This window comes from Nannospalax galili, unplaced genomic scaffold (assembly GCF_000622305.1).
Source record: "Nannospalax galili isolate Female #2095 unplaced genomic scaffold, S.galili_v1.0 scaffold127, whole genome shotgun sequence".
NCBI classification, from domain to species: Eukaryota; Metazoa; Chordata; class Mammalia; order Rodentia; family Spalacidae; genus Nannospalax; species Nannospalax galili.
In genome coordinates, this window is record NW_008360326.1 from 2222350 (window position 1) to 2247409 (window position 25060).

The 25060-nt window shown below is 39.5% G+C and overlaps 1 protein-coding gene across 1 annotated transcript in view; it reads left to right on the top strand.

The window, feature by feature from the left end:
* Xrcc5 (X-ray repair cross complementing 5) overlaps nt 1-25060 on the top strand; it is a 106010-nt gene that overhangs the window by 52592 nt on the left and 28358 nt on the right. The gene's annotated exons all lie outside the window — the stretch shown is intronic.

Here is a 25060-nt window from a genome sequence, read left to right on the forward strand (position 1 = left end):
CCCAGGAGATGTAAGACAAATAAACCCTTTCCTCCCCAAGTTGGTATTGGTCAGAGTATTTTCTCACAGCAATGAAGAAACAAACTTGGTCATTTACCTATTACAGAAACTGGTTCAGAATTGTGGATCTTCTGGTTCTACCTCCTTGAAGTTCTTTGAGGCCTGTGGGTGAGCTTGGTCCCGTCTTGCTTCTGAGACACATAATTCTTGTTCTAGTCGCAGAGCTCGAGCCCCATTTATAGCAGTCTCAAACGTCACTGGTGCCTCTAAATTTTATCCTTCTTAGATGACCTTGTCTTCACATTTTCTTATCAGATATAACCTATAATTCCATTTAGGTTGTGGTTAATATCAAAACAATTTCCAGAGATGGGGAGAGGGTCAGTGACCAGTGTTACTCACTTGATTCCATTCGTATTTATATTTGTTGGCCTTTGAAAGACAACAGATGGCAGCTGTTAAGTCTGGGGGTTTGCTCTTACATTCATTCTGGGCATTCATTTTTGCTCCCTACGGTCAGGCTGTTTGTGAGCTGCCTTTTCTTTATGTTCATGTGTGCATAGAACTTTCTCTTCCAACATTGTAACTTTTTAGGGAGAAAGCTGACATTTAAATGCCTGTAAACACTATTACCTAACATAGGTGCAAAAGCCTTGCTGTACAGCCTAGGGATTTGGCAAGAGCTTGGACTTGATTTGCTGCTACCCAAAAGCAAGCATAATAAACTAAACCTCAGAGTGTGAAACAATCTACCAGTTCAGATCCAATGGGCAGAAACATCAAAGGCCAAGTTCATGAGAATTTCCTGAGAAGACCAGCTTCATGCTCACAATAACCTGCAGTCAAATTGGGGTCTGCCTGTGTTATATGTTTTGAGAGGGAGGAAGAGTTTTTTTATTCTAGTGTTACTGTGTAGGAGAAAAGCTTTTAAGTTGTAACACAACAAAAACTTCACCTATACAGAAGGAAATCTAGAATTCTTTTTTTTTAATTATCTCTGTTTTTTATGTGTATGAGTGTATTGCCTGCATGTACATTAGGTATACCCTGCCATTGTACCCATGCCGTGTATTGCCCTTGGAGATCAGAAGAGGGTGTCAGATTCTCTGGAACTGGAGTTACAGATGGTTGTTAGCCACCATGTGGGTGCTGGGAATTGAACCCGCATCTTCTGTAAGAGCAGTCAGTGCTCTTAACTGCTGAGCCATCTCTCCAGCCCCAGAAAGCTAGAAGTCGTAAAAAAAAATGTATTTCATTTTTAATTATGAATATGTGTATGTGTTTATTTGTGGGTATGTTGCATATGAGTGTAGTGTCTGAGGAGGCCAGAGAGGGCAGTGGATCCCCTGGAGCTGATAATTACAGGCAGCTGTGAGCTACTTGACATGGGTACTGGGAACTGAACTTGGATCTTCTGGAAGAGCTGTATACACTCCTAACTGTGGAGCCAACTGTCCAACCCTGGATTCTGAGTGACAGCTGCAGGTCTGTGGAGACAGTGCTTCAAAATTTATTTTTCACTGGGTGTGGTGGCATGATTTGTAATCCTCGCATTAGGAGGCTGAGGCAGGAAGGAAGATTGCCAGACCCTGTCTCCAAAAAAAAAAAAACCTTTCTTTCATGAATTGGAATTGAAATCACCAGAAGAGATTTTTATAGTGACTTTGTATCTAAGGGGGCAGATAAGTCAAAGGACCCTGTTATCAGTCATGTTTATTGTTTTTAGACAGGATCTCAGGATGTAGCCCCCAATGGCCTACAGCTCCCAGTAGACAAGGCTGGCTTCAGACTCACAGAGATCAGCCTGCCTTTGTCTCCTGAGGGCTGGAATCAAAGGTGTACACCACCACACCTGGCATGTTTATTTGTAAGATAAGTTTATGGAAAGATTGGGGTCTTAGCTTTTAATTGCATGCTATCAGTTACTTTGGTCAATCAACATGTAATGTCCTTTTCTGGAAACGATTGGTCTCCTGGATTCATGTAGGCATGGTCTCTTCAGGGATTAAATGTCGTTATGGTCATCATATGACACCTACTAGTCATTTTATAACTACTGTGTACAAAGCATTGTGCTGACACTTTATTCTGGTTTCTGCTTCATTCACCTTGCATAGCAGTCGTGCAAAGTTGTGTTGAGGAAAAGGAGAAAATCTTTGAGCTTTAGCAGCAGGTGTCAGACATTTCTGAAGGAGAGGATTTTGGGCGATTGGGGTACTCTGGTATGTGTTCAGGACAGAGAACACGACTGTCCCCAATCTTGGTCATCAGTCATTGCTGAGGCTTGAGAGGATAGGGAAATGCCTCAGCCCCTTAGAAAATAGAAATTCAGAGCTAGTTCTGAAGAGGAAGGTGAGAAGAGATAAAAAGCAGGGAGAAGTGAGTGGATTTACTCATGGGCACAGATTTCACAGCATGTCTCATGACCGCAAAGACCCAGACAGACGGTCAGAACTCTGGGCGTGCTGGGTTTGTGACTGTGCTTGGGGACAGTGGAGTCTGGAATTACTTCCAACTAGACAGAGAATACAGACCAGCATCTGAAGAAACCATGAGAGAGAACATTCCTGAGAATTCACTCAGTCTTAGGAAGACATGGTTTCCCCAAGTCATAGAATTAGGGATTTGAATCAGTCTTATAAAAATAAGGCAAGAGGCTGGAGAGGTGGCTCAGCAGCTTAAGAGCACTGGCAGCTCTTATAGAAGACCCGGGTTTGAATCCTAGCACTAGCTGTCCATAACCGCACTGGGGATCTGATGCCCGCTTCTGTCCTCTGCAGTCATCACATGACATGGGTGCACTTGCATATATGCACTCAGTAATGCATACACATAAAATAAAAATAAAGCAAAAAATAGTAACAAGGCAAATGGAACATATGGCATATAAGTTATAATAGGTATGAGTGTCTCCATTTTACTGATAAAAAGAATCGTAAAATTAGAAGAGATGGACTTTGACAGAAATCACACAGAGATTCCAACTAGTCTCATTCATATACTGAATTTTTTCTATTTAGCCAAATTGGTTTTTTGTTTAACAGCTGGCTTTCCTACATTATTAAAATCATTTTCTATGTCATATATCTGAAACCTTGTGTTTCTAGATGAGACTTTTGATCAGTAGACCGTCCTACTGCGAATATGACTTTTGAGTCTCAGCAGATTGCTGGTGTATGACAGTGGCTGGGCGTCCTCCATTCTTCCAGTTAGGATTTGGTGTATCAGAGCTCTCCGCTGCCATTGCAAAACTGTAGAGCTGTGAGCGAGGGGACTCTGGCTTGTTAGCACTGGTGCTGTGTGGCTCTTACTTGGCCTCTCTTTCACCCCTCTGTCTCTTGTTTCCAGCTTCAGACATTGCTTGTTCTGCTTTTGTTCTTCTGCCCAGGCATCCCTCTACAAAGGACATTTGTGATCCAAGACTTACTTCCCCTGCCCACCAAAGCATTCTCCATCGAGATTGCAAGCACCCTCCTAGGAAGTGGTCTGCTTATCCCTGCAGGAGACCTCTGTCTAAGGAAGGGAGGGGAAGTCCTTTCCTTTTTTCTTGTCTAGTTTTTGATTGCATTGACAAATGTTTGACTAACGGCAGATAGTTGATAAGATCACTTGGGCAGAACTTAACCATCTCACCTGTTGGTATAAACTAAAATATGGGCATGCTCATTTTCTGTCTTGCCTACTTGCGGTTCGTTACATTGGGACCTGATATCAGCAGTCTACACTAGGCAGCTACACATTTCTGCATCTCTGGTTTTCAATGTGAGGAATGATTTTTGTTCTAACCTTATTGGCAGGTAGGAGCTAACTTGTGCTCCTCCTGACTACTCATGTTTCTGAGAGCTGTCTTTGATTCTATCTCAGGTGGTTGTCCTAATTACGAGTCCCTTTCTTCTTCCCTTGCTGTCTGCCCTGTCATTCTGTCACCACAGTTTTGCAGTAGAGAAATTTTGACCATGGCTGCATGGTCAGTTGCGAAAGTTGGGTCATTTCCCTATTCATGCTGTTCATGTGGGGCCTAGTGCCCTCAGGTATCATTTGGTATATATGATTGTTGGGTTCCATGGCGCTCTCCCAGATGCCTCAAATCAGGCCTAGCCATATGTTTGAATGTCTTTCTCTACCCAGCATTAGTAGGGCTGCTGAAGAAGAATGTGGATTTCTAACATTTTGCTCTTTTCCTACTTAAGTTGAATGCTAAAAAATAAACAGCAAGGTAGAGGAGAAAGAATAACCAGATTAGTTATTTTCCCAACTCCTGTATGATTGAGGTATGTCTGAATTGATAAATTCTACCTGAGTCTGGGACATTGTTTAAAACAGTTAGGCTGTCCTGACAGGCTTCAAGAACCTGTCAGAAAAGATGGATACGTAGAGGAGAAATGTAACATTTTATAATGCAATGATTTTCTCATTCGTGGGCCTTGTTTTTGCCACTCAGATTATAGGGTCTGTTTTATGTTAGGCTTTTTTCTGCATGGCGACAGGGTAGTAAAGCTCCATTCCATCACCTTGAATTCATGTGTACATGACTGGTTTAAAAGAAAATTGTCAAGGCACCCAAGTAGAAATGGTTCAGCCTCTGTCCCTGAATCAGCTGCGTGTGATGTGACTGCTGTAAGTCAGCAAAGAGCAGTGTGCATCTGCCCATTTGGTGGAGGATGGTCAATTTATCCCATAGCTTCTGGGGCATTTAATTTATCTTTTTCATTTTATTTATATTGAATCTCAGTCTTTGTGCCTTTTCCCCTCCACTCTACCTTATTCTCTTTCATCAAAAATAGTCTTTCAATTTTAAGAGATATTTTCTTTTCTTTTTTTTGAGACAGGGTCTCCCTGTAGCCCCAGCTGGCCTGGAACTCACTATGTAGATCTGGCTGGCCTCAAATTCACAGAGCTCCACCTGTCTTTGCCTCCTGAGTGCTGGGATTAAAGGCGTGTGCCACCATGCCTGGCAAGACATTTTCTAAAATTCATTTTTTCCAAGTTCTCTTCTCACTAGGTAAATTATGGTGTGATGGTAAAGAAATTATATTGTTCATCAAAGCCCAGGAGATAAAATTTTCATTTGTTTTTGTATGATATGGCACTGTCCTATTTGCACAGTAATTTACTTATATAAATTTGTGGTTTTTCTGCCATGAGTCAAGTTTTAAACTGTGGATCCTTGAGCCTCATGATCTCAGAGAAAATTTCCATGTATGTATGTATGCTTGTCTGTTTTCTTTTTGTAGCTGGCCTGATGTTTATAATTCTGAGTATGAATTATATAATTTATCAGTGCTTTGTCTAGTTAAAGGTTAGATAAAAATGTGACCTTTGTCTACATAGAGCATGACAATTTAAGAAAAATAAGTTCTGGCAAATATCTTGAACATCTTCTGTTGTTGTTGTTTGGTTGGTTGGTTGTTTTGAGACAGGGTCTCACTATGTAGCCCTGGCTGGCTTGGGACTCTCTGTGTAGAGCAGACTGGCCTCACAGAGATCCACCTGCCTCTGTCTCCCAAGTGCTGGGATCAAAGGTGTGCAGCACCCATACCCACTGTGAACATCTCAAAGTTAACTAATTAATGACTAAAAATTTAAACATCTTTGAATCTATAAAAAAATTACAAAAACAATTTGATGTGCTTCCTTATTTCTTCCCAAAATAGCACAGATGCACCTAGTCATGGGAGAGAAAAGACCTGATTGCCAGTTCTCAGGGTTTAGTCTGTACTTTGTATTTTTTATTAAATATTTTCACTTGCTTCTCTTTTGACTTTATTTACATTGTTAAATCTCAGAACTTGACAATTGAGCTTATTTTAGGCATCGTTATCAAGACGAGTCATTTTATCCGAACATAAAAACCAGTGTGTTTAGGACCCTAAGGGATACCTGCTGAAAAGGTGTGTGATTGTTTGAAATGGTAATTATGCATCCGTAGCCCTTGCAGTCTTGATCATCTTCCACGTGGGTGGACTGAGACCCAGGACAGTTAGGATGGCTTTCCACAGATCATTGCAGATGTGTAAAAAACTCTGTATCCAATTACAGAGAGTCAGCTCATGGCCTCTGTAGCTTAAACTGGTTGCTTTGAATGGTACACAGCATTACCTTGAAATGTACATTTTAATGTAATGAAACTCATCAGCCAAATAATTAAGATGAAAAGAGAAACTAAAAAAGACATGATTCAGAAACTAAAGCCCATCATGTGCACATAACCATTACTAAAGTATTTTCAGGGGCTGGGGAGATGACTCTGTTGGCAAAGTGCCTGCCATGCGAGCATTATGATCCAAGTCCGGAGCACTCATACAAAAAATCAGGGGTGGTGGTATGTGCCTATCACCCCAGAGCTTGGGAAGCAGGAATAGTTGATCCCTGGAGTTCATTGGCCAGCCATCCAGCCTAGCCAGATTGGTGAGCTCCAGGTTCAGTGAGTGACCCTGTATCAAAAAAGGTGGAGGGGCTGCCAAGATGTCTCAGTGGGCAAAGGCGGTTGCTATGCAAGCCAGATGACCAGAGTTTGATCCTGGGACCCACATAAAGGCGGAAGGAGAGCACTGACTCCAGAGTTGTCCTCTGATTTCCAAATGTGTGCCATGGTATGCACGTCCCCCCATCATGCATATTACACACATAAATAATAATAAATAAAAATTGTAAAAAGTAAGGTGAAGAGTGATTGAGGAAGACACTTTAACATTGACCTCTGGGTCCACATGTTAATGTACACACATGCTCATGCACCCCTCTCCACATGAACATTGTGTACACATACACTATATATGTATATAAAAATAGCATTTTCATTTTTCAGCAATTCTCCCTAAAAGGCTTCTATCCATTCTTACTCTTCTAAAACAGAATAAGTTTAGTTTCTGTTAATCTATGGATCAGAACATCCCTAATTATGGAGTATGGTTCTTGGAGAAGGAGGCCTAGCTGTCCCTAAGAAAGAGAGACACCTGTAGCATAAAAAGGAACCTGTGTATGATGTCTGAGTTCTTATTGAGCACTTAGCTTTCTCCTGAGAGCATTACAGGAAGTCTGTATATAATATAGCACAGCGATCCTGGTGTTTCTTCTTAGTGTATTGTTTCCTCATGTGGTGTAAAGTGACTTGCCTTAAACCTGCTGCATAATTTTTCTTATTTTATGTTAAAAATAGGAAAGATATCTTTTCCTTTGGGCTGAAACCATGTGTCTTATGAGTCTGTCTTTGCATCAGATTGGTTAGAAGAGGCCAGAGTCCATTCAGACATGACTTTCACATACTGAACTATCAGCTTTCGTTGGTGACCTCTGCCATCGATGACACAAGGCACAATGCTCACAGGTGGCTCTCGTGGGAATGCAGAATTTGTGGGTACTTAGGAGGAAAGGGTGTGTCATTTGGCTTGCTGTTGGAGCGCACTCTTGCAGTAAATGCATGTGATAGGTTTTGTAAGGTAGAAAGTGGACAAAATACTTACTCCTGGCATTTTTTTCTTCTCTCCCCTGCCTCTAGATTCTGTGATTCTTCCTTGCATGTTGTCATACAGCAGTGCACTTGGTTCTTGAATTGGGCTGTCTTAAAGATTGCTTCTCTAGACCAGCTGGTTGAAAAAGAAAACTGATTTCAGATTGTGCTGATGTGCAAACAGCTTTAATCAATAGCTTAAAGTGACTGCTTGTGGCAAACAACAGAAGCTCTTAACCAATTAAGATGTGTAGAGAAGGATGTTAGACGTCTGTTAAAATAGGCACTAATCAGCTGAAATGTGTTGAGGAACTGAGAAACAGCTTGGAGTCTCCCTTAAATGTAATAAGTGTTTGGTCCTCTCCTTTCAGATTGCAAGCCCAAGGCCAAAAATATGCTGATACAGGAAGAAATGGCAAGTGTAGTTTGGTACAGTTAGTTCTGTCTCTCAGGTTCATGCATATCTACATAAAACCTAAAACCAAAAGTGGCATGCCTGCTTCTTTGGCCAGAAGAGGGAAGAGAGTTTAATTGACATATTGAATGCAATTTCAGCAGGAATTAGGAATGTGATTAGCATAGATATGTTTAGAAACAGAAGAAAAATTAACTTTGATTTGAATAAGAGCCATTCTTCCTAAAAGAGCTATATTTTCATCATTTCCTGTAGTATGTTCTTGCACAATGAGGATAAGATTTTCCGTATAAGCTCTAGTAGTTATTTTGTAGTAGAAACATGTAAATATTTCCCCACTATCTGAGGGTAGATCAGTCTCTTAGATGAATTATACTTATTTATTGCTGTTGCTAGCTTTTTTAAAACAGATTTGTGAAAGTGAATGCTCTGCTATGACCTTTACTTCTAAGTACAAGTCGGTGATCTTTCATGAGTTTATAGAGTTGTACAGTCATCACCAAGATCTAGTTAAAGAACATTTTCTTGCCCCTCCCAAAATTCCTTGTTCTTATTTTTAGTCAATCTTTGCTTCTCCTCCCACCCAGAGCAACCACTTTCTGTCACTAAAGCTTTCCTTTTACTAGAGTTTTCATCTAAATGGAATCACTCAGGATAGTCTTTTTATCTGGCTTCTCACTTGGCTTCATGTTTTTGAGGTTTGTCCACGTTGGTGTGTATATCAATAGCTGATTTCTATTTTTCAGCAAACTGGTCATTCTCAGATAGTGAACTTAGAGCCTTACCTTTTGCCAGTTTAACAATATCCTGTATGAATGTGTCATATCTTACTTGTCTGTTCACCAGATGATGGGCATTTGGATTGTTTCCAGTTTGAGGCTGTTGCAGATGGTGCTATTCTTGACATTTGCATGCAAATGTGTTTTTATATTTGTTTTTCTTGAAAGTGCTGTGTCATCTCAGAAGTTTGTATTTAACTTCTTCCTTCCCTCCCTTCCACCTTTTTCTTGTGTTTAACTTTTTGAAAAAAATGTAATTATTACTATTAGTTTATTATTATTGTGGTGGTGGTGGCGGTGGCAGTGTTTTTTTTTGTTTTTTTTTTTTTTTTTTTTTTTTTTTTTGTGTGTGTGTGTGTGTGTGTGTGTGTGTAGATGTCAGAAGAGGCAGTTCCCTCCTACAGTGAGCTCCAGTGATAGAACTTAGGTTATCAGGAGCTTCTACCCACTAAGCCATCTTGCTGGCCCCTATTTAACTTTTTAGAATCATCCAAACTCTTCAAAAGAAGCTTATACCATTCTCATCTGCAAAACACAAAGGCTTCAGTTTCTTTAGATATTTGATAACGTGTGTTAGCTTCTCAGTTATAGCCGATTCAGAGTCTAACTAAAAGTATCTGTTTTCGTATTTCATTATGGCCTTAATAGGTAGCTGTTTGTAAACTATTCATGGATCTTTTGGGGGAAATGGGTGTTCGGATCTTTTGACAGTTTTTTTTAATGGGGTTGTCTTATGAGATGCAGAGATGTGTATGCTCTGGTTCAAGTCCTTTATCAAATATGATTTGCAAATATTTTCTGCCTGTTTGTGTCTTATATTTTTTGAGGTTTATTTTTATTTGTGTGTGTGCGTGTGCATGTGTGTGTGTGTATCGCATGTGTACAGGAGGTCAAAAGAGGGTGTTGATCCTCTGGCTGGTTTCAGGAGATTGTGAGCCACCTGATGCTTGATGTGGGTGCCAGGAACCAAACTCCAGTCCTCTGCAACAAGAGCTCACCACTGAGCCATCTCTCCAGCCCCCTTATCTTTTTTTTTTTTTTTTCATATGTCTTTTGAAGTATGATGCTCTTGATTTTGGTTAAGTCTAACATCATTTTTTCTTTTATGGGTTGTTGTTTGGTATCATATGTAAGAAATCTTTTCCTATCTAAAATCACAAAAATTTTCTCTGAAGGTTTTTCCTAAAAATTTTAGTCATTTTTTTTTCTGTATTTAATTGATTATTATAAAAGAGTAGAAGGTAAGGCTCTAGGTTCATTGTTTTACCTGGGGATATCAAGTTTCCTGAAAATCCCTTCTCCAGTCAAACTGCTTTGGTACATTAGTCAAAATTAATTGACTATAAGTTTAAGGATTTATTACTATATTTTTCAATTCTGCTACATCAACTTACATGTCTACTTTTCATCAATACAGTGTTTTGATATTATAACTTTATTGTAAGTTTTGAAATCACGAAATTTGTCTTCTAACTTTGATTTTTTTTTCAGATAGGGTCTCCCTGTAGCCCCAGCTGACCTGGAACTTGCTATGTAGACCAGGCTGGCCTTGAACTCACAAAGATCCTCCTGCTTCTGCCTCCCGAGTGATGTGATTAAAGGAGCATGCCCGGCTCTGTTTTTGCTTTTTAAAACAGGATCTAATTATGTAGCTCAGGCTGACCTGGAACTTATATACTCTCTATGTACTGAACTCTGGCATTGAACTCAGTCGTTTTGCCTCAGTCTTTTGAATTTTGGAATTACAGACATGTACCACTTGCCAAGCAGGTATTTAAGGGAACAATCACTTAGGGAATATCACGAAGAGGGCAGGAAGATTTTAAGCCAGAAGACTAAGATACCTGCTGCTGGATAGTGTCTTCTAGACATGGCAGGAAAGCTGCACCATGAACCTCAGTGGTATGCCTAATGAGACGTGCAAATGGTACCACCAGTTGACATGCCAATGAGGATGGGAAATTTCACAAGGTCCTCCCTGTCTTGATGATGAGTTACAGGCAGTCAATGACTGCTAAGTGAGGGAAAGTCATTTTTCTCTAGGGACAAGCACCTAATAGATTATCTAATCCCAAGGGGTCAGCCCTAAACACATGTATACACAAACACCACTAAATGGACTAAGTTTTGTGTGTGTGGTGTGTGTGTGTGTGTGTGTGTGTGTGTGTATATGTATGTGTATAACAGTGATAATCAAAGAAGTGGTCACAACATTGAGAGGGAGGTGGGGGGGTTTGTGAGATGAGTTGGAGGGGGAAGAGGAAGGTGGGGAAGATGGGAGTGATGAAAATACAACGAAATCCTCCGTGTGTGTGTGTGTGTGTATTTAAATTTCCAAGTATTGAGGACTTCCACAATTTCTGTTGACTTTTTTAGTTTTGTTTTTGGAACAGGATCTCAGTATATGTCCCCAGCTGGCCTGGAACTTGCTATATAGACCATCGCAGGCTGGCCTCGATCTCACAGCTGCCTGCCTCTGCCTCCCAAGTGCTGGGATTAAAGGTGTGAACCACCATGTTGGTTCTTTGACTTTTTATTGAATTCTGTTATGGTTTAAGATCATTTTGAGCTGGGAGTGATAGCATGCACCTTTAATCTCAGCACTCAGGAGGTAGAGGCAGCAGATCTCTATGAGATTGAGGCCAGCCTGGTCTACATTGTAAGTTCTAGGTTAGTTGTCTCAAAAAAAAAAAAAAAATTGAATGGTACCAGGCTTTGTCTTGTGTTGTCAGTTATTTCAGATGCTCCCTGTGGCCTTAAAGCATGTGCATTCTGCTCTTGCTAGTTCAGGAGTTCTGTAAGTGTCAGGTCAGTTTGGCTGATTGTTCAAATGTATGTGTTTGTTGATTTTATGTTTAGTTCCTTTCTCTGGTTTGTTGAATATTCAAAGTTATTCACCTTAATGTCTTTTGAGCACTTGAGACCTTTATAATATTTACCTCACTAAGAGACTGAAGTGAACCAAAATGAAAACATCGTTAGCTCAGATAACAGGGTATTTGAAACAAGTCTTTAAGTATTGGAGTTTTTAGAAAAATAAGCTTAGATACACATATTGTAAGGTTATATTTATTTCTAGAACCTTCTGGTTCATGAGAAAAATTCATTCATGTTAGTAAAGGATAAGCTAACTCCAGATAGGAAAAATTATATAGATTTCAGGAACTATTAGAGCATAAACATGATTAGTCATGGGAAATAAACGGCAATTTTAGTGATAGATATTGTAGTACATCCAGTCTTAGGCCAATGTTTATAGGTTACTTATTCCTTTCCTTTGTTTCTTCTTTTGTGCTATTTTTATTAAAGCTTATGTTTATTTTGTTCAGTTAATTATTTGTTGTATACATTAAGAAGAAAATACAGAGATGGAATAATCAAGGTTGTATTATCCCATAATTTGCTCCATTTCTCTTCTTTTCAGTAATTTTTAAAAACTGATTTTTGAGCTGACATATAATATAAAAATGGAACATATTAGTGAGGTAATATGATATTTTAATACATGTGTACCTTATGTAAAATTTAAATCAGATTAAACACATCTGGCTTATTAAACATTTGTTATTCCCTTATGGTAAAACCTTTGAAAATCCTTTCTTCTGTTTTGTTTTGTTTTGTTTATATTTGCAATACATTATTGTTATCTGTAGACACCTTGTTGTGTAAGAGCACTAGAAGTTCTTATTCCTATTTTATTGTAACTATAATTCTGCCCCATTTCTAACTGCACTAGGTGGACCGTAATGAAGTTAGCAAGATATATCATTGGAATTTTGAACGTATAAGGGTATAAGGAACTCACAGAGATCCACCTGCCTCTGCCTCCAGAGAGTTCTGGGATTAAAGGTGTATACCACCGTGCCCGTCTCAGATTTGATTATGGGTCAGTCTTTTTTTTTTTTCTTTTTTCTTTTGGTCTTTTGAGACAGGGTCTCCCTGTAGCTCTTGCTGGTCTGGAACTTGCTATGTAGACTAGGCTGGCCTTGAACACATGGAGATCCACCTGCCTCTGCCTCCCAAATGCTGGGCTTAAAGGCATGTGCTACCATGCCTCACTGGGTCAATCCTTCTATTTATTTATTGATTGATTGATATTTATTTATTTAGACAGGGTCTCCCTGTAGCTCCAGCTGGCCCGGAGCTCACTATGTAGACCAGGCTGGCCTTGAACTCACATGGAGCCACCTGCCTCTGCCTCCCGGGGTCAATCCTTCTTACACTCTTCATGTCTTTGAAATCAGTCCACTATTTAAGACTGCCACAGTCTGATCCCAGTTTACCACTCCTGACCCATTGTTCCTTCTCTGTAAACTCTGTGTGCAAACCAAATAGTATTCCTGTTGGTATGTTTCTGGCTTTAGCCTTCTTTCCCCGGTATGTTGCTCATATTATTCACTTCTCAAATCTGTCTATTCTTCTGTCTCATCTCCAGACTCACTCTGAAGATTCCTGTGCTTTGAGAATCAGTGAGTCTGTGGGTATCAGTGCCTAATCATAGTTTTCTTCGTGAGATTCATTATCATAGATGATGTAGCTCGTCCACCATCAGTGAGTCAAAATGACTTCCATCTGTTTTTATGTTCTTTGCATATTGCCAGCTAGTAGTGAGTTATTTTGTTTCAGCTGTTAACTTTAACAAACCAGAACTTGACAGTAATAAGAATTTGAATTTTTGAGTTACAGCAGAATTCTTTTTCTCATTCTTTGAATCAGTTTCTAAGTTATAGCCCAATGAAAGAAGAAACAAAATGTATCTGTTACTTTTCTTCTTGCTATGACAAAATACCTGACAGAAGCAACTCAATAAAGAAACTGCTTGATTTGGCTCACAGTTTGTGGGGCTATAGTCCATCACAGCAGGGAAAGCATGAGGGCAGGAGCAGGAGGGGGCTGCTTGCATTGCATTCAGTCAGGAATCAGAGTGTGATAAATGCTGGTGTTCAGCTTACTTTCTCCTATTTTCCTGTTTTTCAGTTTAGAACCCAAGTCCATGAGATTGTACTCTAACAAATAGGATGGGTCTTCTCTGCTCAGTTAAACCTTTCTGGAAAACTCCCTCAAAGGGACACATAGAGATCTATCTCCTGTGATTCCAAATCCAGGCCAGGTGACAATGGAGATTAACTGTCACATAGGAAAATGTAACATTCTATATTTGAACTGTAAATACTTTATAAAACACATCTTGTAAAACCACAAAAGAATTGAGGGAAAAAACAATTGTAAGAAAAAGGAGAAGACAGACCATATAAACAAGAGTGTCAGTATAGCATTTCAGAGGATTTACATAGAATATTGTTGTTGATACCCGATATTTCTGGTACCTAATATTTCAAGAATGACTCAGATTCTTAATGCATTGCAAAAATTGTGCTGCTTCCCCCTCCAGTATGTACAAAAGCACATTCAACCAGTGACTGCCTGTTTCCTCTTTGAGGAGTCTGACTCATCACTCACTGTATCTGTTCAACTGATACATGAATTTTGGTTCTATTCAGTTACCAACTTTTAATTGGATCCTATTGCCAGATTGGTCTCCTGTTTCAGACTTCTTCCTCTTCACTGTAACTGTTATTATGGCTACTTGGTTCCTTCTGCTTAATTCTTGCATTAGTTTGATGACATCTACTCAGGTATGCAACCAGACAGTTATTACAAAACACTGTCATCTTGCAACCGTTTCCTTTTCTTACTGCCCATCTGGAGTAGGATCAAGTGAAGATGGTAAGGTTCTTTATTCTTCCCTATCACTTTTATTTTAATAAGCTTTGCCAAGTTTTAGAATTCTAGGACCTTGAAAATTTATGGAAGCCGTCTTTTTCTGCCCTCCCTGCTTCCTATCCCAACTCTAGTGCATTCTTTCAGGAGTATGGCATATACATTCTAAAACATATGGCATATACTTTACATAAATGAGTCAACGAAATCTCTTCTTTATTTAATGACAAAGTCTTCTTTTGGTTTCTTATGTTGGTGTATGTTGATTTTTTTTTTTTGCTTTAAATGTATTCCTTTCTGGAACTGGAGAGAATTAATCATTCTGTATAGAGGATGTTCTTTGCTCTTTATTTCACTGCTACAATCTTGTAAGTACTAGCTGATGACCTTTAGTGTTTGTGACATATTCAGTGGGCCTTTAATGCTTAAATTATGTGTTTTTAATGAAAAAGAAAAGCAAGCCTATCTGTTTGACCATGAAATTTAATATTTGCCACCTGACCTGGGAAGAGATCTGGCCTTATGCCCAAACTATTTATGATTATAAATATTATTCATCTAGATTTTAAAAGAATCTGTCATCAAGCTCTCCTACATGAAGTGTGCTCACAGCCTGTGGCCCAAGTGGATGCTGTTTTCTACTTTTTGTTAGCTCACACTGCCATTTTTATTCTACAGAGTAAGCCAAGGCCAAGTGAACCTCAATATTCTTTCTTGTAGCTACAAGGTCAGACTCACAGCACAAATAAAAACAAAACTAAAAAAAGACACATCTCATAGTCTGTAGGAATAGATTCCCACAATAAAGACTTTGCATTTACTCTGTTCCTTGTGCCTGGGGTTTTAATTTAACACATCAATGAAAAGGCAACATTTAAAGAGGGGGGAAAACACACAGCAGAACTTACTTTTATTAGTGCAATTTGTAAGAAATTACTGCATTTAATGAGAAAATCGTTAAGCATGAAAAAATGGGCTGTGACGGAACTTGTGGAGCTTAAATGGTGAGATTTTAATTGAGTTTTTAACTTACTGGAAATAATAATACTAATAATACTAATAATAAACAATTGAGGACTACATTTATACGTTGAGGTGGCCAGCACTTTATAGACCTTAATTCATTTCCCAGTGCTATTGGTCATGCCTGGTATAATGGTTCTGGTGTTCTCTGTTGTTTCTATATGGAAGCCACACCACTTGTATTAACTGAGGGATTATGGACAAATAGTAACAGAACAGTTCCTAAGGGGAGAAAGGGCAAGAGCGGCTCAGAGCAGAGCAGGTTGTATCTGCTTCCCAGTTCAGCGGCTTGAAAGAGCAGGCAATTATAAAGCATATTTTCAGGCTCCCAAAGTTTATGCTTTTTTGTGGTTCTGTTTCTTTTGTTGTCATCCAGTGAATTCTTTTTCTTCAAAAGACTATTTCATTAAAGATTGCAAAAACTCAAACAGGAATATTAGAGCAAAGAACACAAATTCTTCTTGGAATCTTAGATTTGAACCCTTTTTGGAAGGAAGCAGATATTTAAGAAATAAATCAGCATATCTTTTGTCATTTAGAAGAAAAATATTTAGAATACCTTTTTAAAAAAATTTTATTTTTTTATGTATATGTGTGTATTGCCTGCATGTAGGTAAGTGCATCCGTGTTGTACAATGTCCACGGAGGTCAGAAGAGACCATTAGATCCCCTGGGACTGGAGTTACAGAGAGTTGTTAGCTGCCATGTGGGTGCTGGGACTTGAACCCAGGTCTTCTACAAGAACAACCAGTGTTCTTAACCGCTGAGCCGTCTCTCTAGCCCCAGGATACCTTCTTCTTGGACTTAATGCCTTTAACCCCTATGAGGACCTGGGGACTCTGGGGAATTACTCAGTTATTTCTCAGACCTCCTATTTATTGTCACAGTCACATGATGGGATGGTGACTACTTCCTGTGTTTTGCCATGTCAAACTTGAAGAAAAAGGAAATCTATGAGCTTAACTAAAGATGTTTCAATTAGAAATAAAGCGATTGGCTTTTACATGGTTTTACTCTTGTAGAATAAAATTTTTTTAAATGCTTAGGAAAAGCTTCAATATGCTGGTGAACCTTTTCAGTAGCTCAGTTGGATTTTGTTGCATCCCCCTCACTAGAAAGGAAAGTGAAAAACCTGTAGATGTTACCTTCCTTTATTTACGTTAAATAATGCCTTGTTAATTCTGTCTCTTGGAAATATCCAGTTCATAAAATGAGGGGTCCCTATTGTAAATACATGGTAATGCACTGTGCCAGGTGACCCTTAGAACTACTCTTCACCCTCCCCCTGTGTGCACTGGAAGGTTGGGAGTGTGGGGGTGGAGGACAGCAGTGTTGACCCCTGCAGTTTACCTTTCCCATGCTCCCATCTCTAAAGACTTCTGTTAGGTTCAGTCAAAGGGAGGTCCTGATAGGAAATTGGTGGGAGGATGGGTAGAGGGAGTTGAAGGAGAGAAGGAAGAAGTTGGAGCAGCTCCTTTTCTGAGTGGCATCTCTGGTCCTCTATGACTTTGCCTCTATAGGACAGGCCCCTGGGTTCTAGTTACATCATGCTCTTTCCTTCTTGCCACATGCCACAAGTGTGCTAAGGGCTTCTTGTTGGTTGCTGGGTTACAGAGCTGTTCTCAGTTGGCTTTCGAGCTCTTCATCACAGGAGTAACAATTGCTTGCATTAGATTTCCTGTGTTAAATATTATTTAGAGTGATTTCTTTTCTTTTGGTTGTACCCTGACTGATAAACACATAGGCTGTACCCACAAGAGCCAGTTTATATCCGAAAGAGACATGAAAAGGAAGCCTATTTGTCATTCGTCTTGTTTTAGTTGTCTGTATTAGAACTAAAACCACAGACTCTTTTCTTATCAGGCACATATGCCTTTTAACATTCTGGCTTAAAATAGTGATTGTAATTTACACGTGGATTTAATTGTGTCAGCCTGGACTCCTTGCCTAGAGTTTTATTTGCTGAGACTAGTACTACTTTTTATTCTCTTAATAATAAGAGTGGCCTAATTTTATGCTCATTTGGTTTAAATGCTTACTTTTTTATTATTGCCTTTTAATTTTGTTTTATAAAGATACTGTTGTCATTAGGAATATAAACCTGTTCTTAACATTTAAAAATTGCTTAACTGCTGACATCTACAAAATGGACAATAAATGAACTTCATTGAGGTAATGAGAGGAATTGAATTGGAAAATATCCTGAATGATGCCTGGGTTCAGCAGAATCACTCAGGATGCCTCCAGTGGCTCATTTTATATGGTGACAGATGAGTGGACCTACTGCTTTTTTTTTTTTGTCTCCGTCAGGTAAAAGGAAAGACCCATAATAGATTGCTTTCTTTTACTTGTAGAGCAGAGGTAACAGGTAAAGACGAAGTCAGAGGCAGACTAACTTATGGCTCCAGGTGTCTTGCCCTTGTACCATGCACCAGATAGAAAGGTGGTCTGTTTTGTAGGACTTGGGATGGCGTCCATGTTTTCTGTATTGGGAAGACACATATTTCAGATAATCAAGAAAAGTCTGCCATTTACCTCTGATGAACACCTCTGAGTCTGAGTGTCTTTTGAATGTGACATGAACGCATGACAGCATTGAGAACAATCAATAGTCTGATTCTGGTAAGATACTAGGTTAATATATGAAGCTTATGCAAAACCTCAAAATCTAGACTAGACATCATTAAAGCTCTCCTTGAGATAAATGAGGGCCCTTTGCCTGATGTTGTATCCTGAGATGGATGGCCCTTCCAATGACCATTTTTTATATTAGTTCCTAATAAGTATTATTGAGTCACTAGCTAATTCTGAAGAACATTTTGGTGAGTTATAATTGGGGCTGTGATTTACTGAATATGAAGACTGACAGGCCGTCCCTCAGCCCTGTAATTGCAGTTGAAGCAGGGAAAAGTACTCTGTCAAGCAGCATTTCCTTTATGCAGCAGAGAATGGCAGGGGAACCAAAAGCATAATCCAGCCCGAGAGAAATATTTATCAGCCATTTCTGGCATTTTACTTTTATTAAAAATGGCGGGGAAATGGGAAGCGCCCCTAGTGTTGGAAGGGGAGCCTCTTGTTCACATCTCTTCCTAATAGCCAGCATGCAAAACTTTATCCATCACAGCAATTCCCTGGTGTTAAATGGTTCATTATGGTCAGTGAACCACAAACTGGTCTAGGAAAGGGGGTAGAATTCAGAAACTTGGGCCAGGTACAGATTCCTAGAAGGGCAAACTCTGGCTCTTTGTATCCACTGGATTTATTGGAAGGCCGGGTGTCTTTATCTTCTTGTGTTTCTGAACTCTGTGGAGAAAAGGACAAGACAGTCTGAAAGATAAATATGAAAAACTAAATCTCAGTAAGTCCATGAACCCTGAGAATTCATTCTTTAATAGAAGCTGAATACTGAGACTCCTGCCTTGTTTTCCCCAGTGCCTTCTTCATGTGTCATTACTGCGAATGGATCATTGGCTTTGATGTTTGCTTATTTTAGCCTAGTTTGGGTATTTTTCCTCTAGAAGCTGGCAAGTCTATGTGTGTGTTCTATTATATTTCAGGGTAAAATGAGTCAGGAAGCTGTGATTTTGTAAAGTGGTTCAGTACCTGTCTTGTTGCCTCATAGGCTCCTGAGCCAAAAAACTTCTTTTTTTTATAACATTTTATTTATTATTTTTTAGTATATTTATTATTTTTAAAATTTTTATTTGTATGAGTGTATTGCCTGCATGTATGTGAGTGCATCCATGTCATGCAATGCTGTGGCGGTCAGAAGAGGCCATCAAAGTCCCCTGGTACTGGAGTCAAGGATGGTTTGTAGCTGCCCTGTGGGTGCTGGGAATCAAACCCAGGTCCTCTGCAAGAGCAGTCAGTTCTCTTAACTGCTGAGCCATCTCTCCAGCCCTTATTTATTATTTTTATTTTATGTGTATGAGTGTATTGCCTGCATGTGTGTAAGTGCACCAATGTTGTTCAATGCCCCCAGAGGTCAGAAGATGGTGTCTGGATCCCCTGGAACTGGAGTTACAGACAGTTCTTAGCTGCCATGTGGGTGCTAGGATTGGAACCCCAGTCTTTTGCAAGAGCAGTCAGTGCTCTTAACTGCCAAACCATCTCTTCAGCCCCCTTCCCCAAAGAACTTAAGTTTCATCTCTTAATCCCTTGTGGTCTTTTTATGTTTTTCTTTGTAGTCATCTTTAAACATTTATTTATTTATTTTGTATATGCAGCAGTTTGGGTCACACTATGGGGCTCATATTGAGGTCAGAGGACAACTTGCGGGAAATGGTTCCACCATGTGGGTTCCAGGATTAAAATCAGATCATCAGGGTTGGTGGCTAGTGCTCATCAGTCCTGGGAACCAAACCCAGGTCCTCTGCAAGAGCAGTCAGGGCTCTTAACCACTGAGCCATGTCTCTAGCTTAAGACTTTGGCTTTTTAAAGAGACTGTGGGTCAAGTGTGCTGGTTAGTTTTTGTCAACTTACCTAGACTCAAGATAACGGGAAGAGAAAAACCTTCATTGAGGAATTGCCTCTGTCCTAGTTTGTTCTTCATTGCTGTGATAAAACACTCTGACCACTAACAACTTGGGGAGGAAAGGGTTTATTTGTCTTACATCTCCCAGGTCACAGTTCATCAGGGAGCCCAAGGTAGGAACTCAGGGCAGGAACCTGGAGGCAGGAGCTGGAGCACAGGCCATGGAGGAACACTGCTTACTGGCTTGCTCTCTGGCCCCTGCTCAGCCTGCTTTCTTATGCAACACAGGCCCACCTGCCCAGGGGTGGCATCACCCACAGTGGGCTGGGCCCTCCCACATCACTCATCAAGAAGATGCCCCTCAGACATGGCCACAGGCCAGTCCAATAGAGGAAATTCCCCAATTGAGGCTCCCTCAACACAGGTGTGTCAAGTTGACACTAAAGCTATCCAGCACAGCCTCCAATCACTGTGGGGCATTTTCTTGATTGCTGGTAGATGTAGGAGGGATCAGCTCACCATGGGCAGTACCATCACCCCGGGGCGGGGGGTGAGGGGGGGTGGGGGCTGGGCTGTATAAGAGAAGTAGTTGGGCAAGTTAGCAAGCAGCATTCCTTTGAGATCTCTGCTTTAGTTCTTGCTTCTAAGTTTCTGCCTTGCTTGAATTCCTGTCTTGGCTTCCCTCAAAGATTGACTGTGATCAGGTCATGAAAGCCAGTAAACCCTTTCCTCGCCAAGTTGCTTTTGGTCATAGTGTCTGTCATAACAGAAAGCAAGCTAGAACAACATACATGCATGTGTGCACTTTGGGTGTCTTCCTCTGTCACTCTCCATCTTGCTTTTTGAGACAGGGTTTCTCAATGAGCCTGGAGCTTACCAGTTTGATTTGGCTAGATTAGCAAGCCAAGAAGACCTGGAGAGCCTTCTGTCTTCGCTCACTTCAGTGCTGGGATTACAGGCTACCATGCCTAGCTTTTTACTTGGGTACTGGGGATCTGAATTCATACTTGCATAATAAGCATTTCAATAAGCATATTTACCATCCCCCAACCCCTGTTGGAAGATAGCCAAGTTCCATTTTTTAATATTTTATTTATTTCATGTGTTTGAGTGTATTGTGTTCATGTATGTAAGTGCACCCGTGTTGTACAATGCCTGTGGAGGTCAGAAGGCATCAGATCCCCTGGAACTGGGGTTATGGACAGTTTTTAACTGCCATGTGTATGCTGGGAATCGAACCTGGGTCCTCCAATCACCAGTACTCTAAACCACTGAGCTATCTCTCCAGCCCCCAAGTTTTTTTTAAATTGCTGAGTTTAAAAGCCATATCCATTGATGATGCTTTCTGTAATTGCCAGCTTGAAAAAAATTCAACCCTCTCTGCAGTTCTTTGCAGATCGGTTAATATGATTTCATAATATCTGTTATATTTACATTCTATTATTGTTTTTGTATGTATGTATTAAATCCCCAGTAGACTGTATACTCCTCAAAGGCAAGGGGGCTTACCTTCAACTTAATTGAATCCATAGAAAGGTGTCTTCTGAGTAGTTACACAGTAAGTCTAAACTAGGACAAGCTATTGAAATAGTCACCAAATGAAACAAAGAGAAACATTTATGCTGTAGCTTCCCAAGATTCTTTATTCTCATTTTAAAAGAAATGGAGGACTTTGAGTCTCAGAGATTAGTGCCCTTGACTTGTAAAGGATTTTATTTGTGCCCAGATGTATAACATTGAATGAACTTTCTATCAGATTATCTGAGAAAGTAGGTTCTTGTGTTATTAGAAATACCAGACATTTCTGTTACTTTGCCTTTCTAAGCTGGAAGAGAAGATCACTTTTGTTTGCTTTGAGCTTCTGATTTTTTGTTCTGCCTAAGAATCTGGGTTGCATTATTTACCTTCTTAAAAACACCATCAGAACGTGCTTTCTCTTCTTTGAATTGTACTTGGATCTTAATTCACTGCTGGAGGATGCATTGCTGAAGATTTCTGAAATTGCTAGGGAAGTGCTTCTTTAATCCTCAAGTTTGTTAAATGCTTTATTATAATGGAGATGATAATCTTCAAGTTGGTAGAAGAGATGAAATGGGTATGGGGGATGTTTTCCCTAGCTACAAATTGGTATAATAGAAAATGCTTCATCTAGTTTTTAAATTCTTTCCACATGCTCTAAGGTCCCTGGGAAATAAGTAGATGGCACTGATTATAAGACATCGAACAATGTTCAGGTCACTGATTCATAGAGTTAGTGGCCTTGAGTCTTTACAGGTCAAGGATGTTTTGGTATTTTGCACTCACATACCTTTAAACAGAATGTTCAAATGAGGTGATTTTGGAAAACAGTAGTGTTCGAATTGGCTGTGCTGCATAAATTGTCAAGCCACCAGCCAGTGGGTAGTTTCCGGGGACAAAGGAGAGTGCGCCATTAGGTCACGATAATCACATCTCCTTAAGGGTCACTTTGGATCTATTCATTTTTCTCTTTTCCTCTGCTTTTGTCATATTGAAGAATTTTTTTGTTTGTGGGGCAGCCTCAAGTTGCAACCTTGCAAATGATGACATTATTAATGCAGTTCCTCTTTCTGTAGCATTTATACATTGGTTGCTAAAGCTTCTGTTTATTGAGTATTCCTAGCTAGTGGAGTGCTGAACAGCATGGAAAATATGAAAGTCTAGCTAAGGATATAAGATGTAGTAGTGATTGCTCATTCTAATGTATACCATGTTAAGACTGGAGCTGCTCTTTCCTAATTTAATCTGTGATTGGTAAAAGGTATTGTGTCCCTGGCTCATTACTTTCCACTGCCTGACAATTATCCTGAGTCTCAGAGCTAGGGGAAGGACTAGAAAATTTATTTCTACTATTACATTAGGAAAGTTAGTTTTGAATTGTCTGAATATCCCCATATTTCTGGGGGAAAATAAAAAGCAAGAACAAGAGTTAAAACAAAATAAAAAAAAACACCCACCACCTAGTATTTGACAATCCAACAAGAGTATTTAGTTGTAATACTAAACATTTTAGAAATTTATTTCTTCTTATTTTATTTTTTTTGACAAATGCCAATAAGCATTACCAAATTTCTTTTTTTTTTAAGATTAATTTTATTATTTTTAACCATATACATGTACTGGGGGAGGGAGTATATGCATGTGAGTGTGGAGCCCACAGAGGCCAGAAGAGGGCATTGAATCTCCTGGAGCTGGAGTTACAAGTAGTTGTGAGCTGCTGTGTAGATGATGGTAACCAACCCCAATCCTCTGCAGAAGCAGTATGCACTCTTAACCATTGAGCTATCTCTCTAGCCCTTTACCAAATTTCTTAAATATAGACTTTTGAAATCATAATTTTGCATCTTACCCCTCCCAAAAGAAATCTGACCATTATGCATACTGATTCTAAGGCTCTTAAATCAGAATTCATTCTTTTTAAAAAATTATTTATTTAATAACCACATACTTAGAAGAAGCATTGCATTACAACAGCATTGACATATTCAATAACAATTTTCTGAGATAATATGCATCTCTTTCAAAACTGGCTGTAAATTTTTAGGCTTACAGTTGAATTATTACAGTTATACAATATAGTACTCAGTATAACCCCTATAAGACATAAAATTAAATGAGGTTTTACCATTAAAAAAGATCTCCATTTCATTATTAAAATAGTTTCATACAGAAAAATTCATTTTTAATGCAATTGGCATTAAGATGTTTGCACATGCGTTTCTAATTTCTATATACCTGATTATTACTACTCACAGTCGGTTACTTTCTGAGCTCCTTGGCACCTGAGCATGGATATAAAGTTGACAGGTAGATTTCAGTGGTAATTTTATGCTTTGAAGAATTATTTTTTTTAATCATTATGTTTCTTTAAATTTTTAATAACTGCATGATTAGAAAAAGCATTTCACTACAGCTTTAACATATTCAGTAACACACTCCAGAGCAAGAGTACATCTCTTTCACAAGTGGGTGCAAGTTTCTAGGTTCACAATTGAATTAATACTGTTATACAATATTGAACTCAGTATAAGAACTGTAAGATATAAAATCGAGTTTTTAACCTTTAAAAAAGATCTCCATTTCATTTTAGAATATATTGTTCCTTGCAGAAAGACTCATTGTTTTTGCTACTAACACTGAGATGTTGGCGCATGCATCTCTGATCTGTATGCATCTGATTATTACTAGTCATAATCGATTGCAATTGGATCCTTGGCGCCTGTGTATCTCTATAAAATCATCAGGTAGAATTCAATGATAATGTTTATCACCTCTACTAATTAGCATGACATAAATTTCCATGCTTCCTCCTCAAATACAATGCATTTTTTAAAATTCCGATAGCCTTCCTCCCCTGACTAGAGCCCTTATACTCTGTTATCCCTGCTATTGTCTGCTGTGTTGTTGGCACCCCAGCCGTTCCCCACTACTTGTCCATCTGGTGAATCTAGTCAGCCTATCTAGAGGTCTTTGTTTTAGGAAGGTCAGCTGTTCCTCATCTAGCAGCGATTGGTTGCCAGTATTACTTTAGGTAAGATTGGGGTCTGCTGTTCATTTTCCCAGTTCTATGTTGGGTTACTATCTGACAGTCCCTTCAGCCACCCTGGCCAACAACTGAAAAGAAGGTACCTCCTGTCTGGCATTGTTTCTTGTTATGTAGCCTTTAGCTATACATATGGACTCTTAAGAAGTTATATTGGCCCTTTAATCTTTGGTTATACTTTCCTTTTGGGTGTTTAAGGCCATACAGTTGGCCCAGATAAACCAATTTATTTTTACTCTTAAGGTCGTTTGAGGATCTGTTCCTCAGGGGTCACATGGGCTTGGGAGGAGCCCCTGGCTCCTTTCTTCTACCAGTTTCACCTATGTGAAGATAAGTCAAAGGTCCTGCTTGACCATGGTTGGCTTCGCTTGGAAGCATGGAGGAAATGATTCCTCTCTGTTGACATTCCTCTTTGTAGACTGCACACTGGTTCAAGTCCATCTGGTGGGGTCTCCTCAGCCTCGTTGATCAAGAGGACAAGTGATCCACCACAATTACAAGACATTTTGAGAGATGCTCATAGTACCCTGGAACTAGTTGACTGAGGAGGGCAAGGATCAAAAACTGTCCTATATGTCCCTCTGACCAAATTAGTATAGGCCTCAAAGTATGTCTGTTAAACATCCAAGAAGGTTAG